The sequence below is a fragment of the Vombatus ursinus genome, unplaced genomic scaffold (genome assembly GCF_900497805.2).
Source record: "Vombatus ursinus unplaced genomic scaffold, bare-nosed wombat genome assembly UNPS02004428.1, whole genome shotgun sequence".
In the NCBI taxonomy this organism is placed as follows: domain Eukaryota; kingdom Metazoa; phylum Chordata; class Mammalia; order Diprotodontia; family Vombatidae; genus Vombatus; species Vombatus ursinus.
The window spans coordinates 247,619-250,825 of record NW_020944206.1 but is presented as its reverse complement, the minus strand read 5'-3'; positions in this window follow the sequence as shown (position 1 = coordinate 250,825).

Genomic DNA, 3,207 nt, shown 5'->3' with positions numbered 1-3,207 from the left:
GGAATTTTGGTCAGCATCTTTGGTACAGCATGTCCAAAAGGGATTCAACATATCCTTCAACAGCCTTGCTTTATGTTGAAGGCAATACCATCCATCAACCCAATGAAGGTTACATGGGGAGGGCAGGGCTGAAGATTATGTCAGTCCTGAGATGTGCTGGCTATTCTTGCTTTTGTTTTTAATGGAGGCCCCCCATCAGTTTGGATAATTATTGTGGTTGCCTTCTGGTGAAGTGGAATGAAGTTCTGACAGCGTCATCATGGTGGGAGGCTGGTTTTGTGTAAATGGAATCACAGGAACAGGTAGAAACTCCAGAGCTGTAGTGGTGAGGAGGGAGAGGTTATTGTCCCTCTACCCACCACCAAAGGGTCACCCCCCTGCCCCAGGAATCTGTGAGAGTTTGAGTAAAGCCCCAGGGAGATGGTCTCCGGGATTCTAGACCAGCCAGGGAAGGGGCAGGTTGGACAAGGAGCTGGCCAGAGGGTGGATGTGAGGCCTGGGTCCTGGAGGAAGGGTTACCTTGTGAGGGTGACAATTGCCAAGCAAAGGATATTCATCCCCAGATTTGAGCTTGCTAAGACGCTTGAGAGGGCAGGAGCAAAAATGGAAATAGGATTCCCATTTTGTGGATGAGCAAACTGAGGCTCAGGAAGATTCAGGGATAAGACAGGTGTCTTCAAGAGTCTACACCTACAGTGCACAGAGGCTGGAGGAAAGGGGGAGATGAGAAGAAAGCGAGAATGTATATTTGCGTCTGTGTGTGAGGGGGTTCCCTGAACAAAGAGCTCCTCCTTTCTCAGGCAATTTGTTGAGTATTTTTTCCCCAAAATGGGAGCCAGGCAGGGCCAAGTAGCCTCCACCTAAAAGGAAAGCTGATGAAGGTATGATGGGGGAAATTTGGGGGGGTGAGGGTTAGGGTGCTGGGAGGGGGAAGAGCCAAGGCCCTGAAGTTTCTGGGAAGGAGCCTGAAGGAGGGAGGGAGGGAGGAGCCATGCTGCAGAAGCAGGCCCTAGGCAGCAAGGGGCTTAGTGAAACAGACCAGGAGGAGAGGCTGTCTAGCTCCTTGGGTGGGCAGGGCCTCAGCTCCCCCAGCTTCCCTCTGCACTAGAGGGGCAAGGCCTCTGCTTTTGTCTCATTCTCCTGGGTGTCCTCCTGAGGGGGTGGAGTAGGGTGATGCCAGGGCAGCAGTAGCCAGAAGGCTACCCTGGGGGCCACCCAGGGAGCAGCCCAAGGCCAGAGGTTCCAGTCTGGACCCAATTTGTCCACGAAGCCCCCCACGAAGGACCCCAGGAGGGCAACAGACAGATAGGAGGCCGAAAGGCTTCAGAGCAGCAGTGACTCGCCCACCTGGAGGTAAGAAGTAAGGGACTTAACTCCCACAACCCCACCACCCCCACCCCAAAGGCCCTCCTTGTGCCCTCTCGCTCCATGTCTGTGTCCAGGGAGGAGGGGGGCACAGCTAGGACTGTCCATCACTCCTTCCCCCCACCGACCTTGGCCAAGGCCTCAGGAGATGAAGGAAGAAGTCAGGACCTTGACTTTGAATGACTGGAAGGCCAAGCCTCTGGAGCGGGGGTGGGGGAGGGGGGGGTCTGACACTGAAGAAGGGGTAGGGGGCTGTAGAGTAGGAGCTGAGCCCAGCTCGAGCTCCATCTTCTGGGGTCCACCTTGGTGTCCCCTTTTGCACAAGGTCACCTTGAGGGGTGTGAAATGGCGGCCGGCGGCGGTGGCGGCAGCGGCCATCTTGCTGAGAGGAGCGGAAGCGGGGAGGAAAGCCGCCCGTTGGCCCGTTTCGAAGGACTCTGGGAGCCCATTGGCTGCGAGCTGGACATGTGACGGGCCCAGGTAGAGAGCCTGGATTGGCGGATGGATTGTGGGCGTTCTTCTCTCGGCCTTTACGTGCCTCCCTGGACTGTGCTTCGGGGGGGTGGGGGTGGGGGGGGAGGGAGGCGGGAGACCCTGGCCAAGAGGATGATGCCCCTGCCTGGACCAGTCCCCTCTTTGCTCCAGGCGTGGTGCCTGTCATGGAAGCATTGTCCTGGCTGGTAGGGGTCACAACACATGCCTCAGACCTTTCGGTCAGCCCGGCCCTTGTGGCCGCGTTTGACCTCTGGCTGGGTTTAAGTGTGCAGTGGCATCTGCCCATGGAAGCCCGTGGGCGAGGGCCTGGGCAGCTGTGGGTGCCTGTCCCTGCTGCTGCAGCTGAGGGGGTGTTGTCTGAGTAATTGCTGGAGTGGGAAGGAGAGAGTTTCAAGTGCCAGAGGGAATCCCCAGCACCTGAAGCTCCCACCCCTCCCCTCCGAAAAGAATAAAACCTAGATACCTCTTGATGGCAAACTTGGGTACCTACATCCCTGAGAATAAGGTCCATGATGCCCTATTTGGGTGAAGGCTCCTCTGTTCCCCTGCAGGACTGTGCCTGGAGGACTGAATTTTTACCAATATGACATTTTCCACCCATGACATATGTAAAGTATGAAGTACTAATTTCTCATGTCTTTTCATAACAATGCAGTCACATCTGCTGCCTAAAGATATTTCTATCATTTCATGGCTTGTTCTCGTTTGTGTCTCTGCAGTGTGTCATTTCTGGAGCGGATCCAGCCTCTGGCAAGAGAAGGGCCAGTGGAGGAGGCCACAAGCCTGGGCCAGAGGCAGGGCTCCATCACCTTCTCAGTTAGGAACTCAAGACTGATGGTGTTGGCACGGGGCCCTACCAGCCAATGGCTGCTGCTCAGCTAGAACCTGAACTGTCCCTTGATGGCCCCATGATGTCTGCTCCAGAGTACGTAATCTTGTTTCCCTCCCCCCTGCCATCACTAGGGAAATTCAAGTGACTGGTGGCATCCAGGAGATCTGTACCAAACCCAGCCTAGCGCAGCCTCCTTGTGTAATCCCCAAGGAATCCTAGGAACAGTGATTTTTGACCTCCCCAGAAGCCTGCTGCTCCCAGGATGGCTGATCCAAAGCCCTGGCACCCCCACACGCACCCTCCCCTCCCCCAGTCTTCTGGATCGCACTCCCTACTCCCTGGTCAATATTGGAAAGAGACTTTGCCTCTACTCCAGGTTTGGTTGCCACTCTCAGATTCCTGCCATTGCCAAAATCTCTCCTTCCAACACTGACCTCCTAGATGCCTCCTCTTCATGAGGACAGCAGAGAGTGGAGGACTTGGCCCCCCCACCCCCCACAGCCCTCATGTATCTC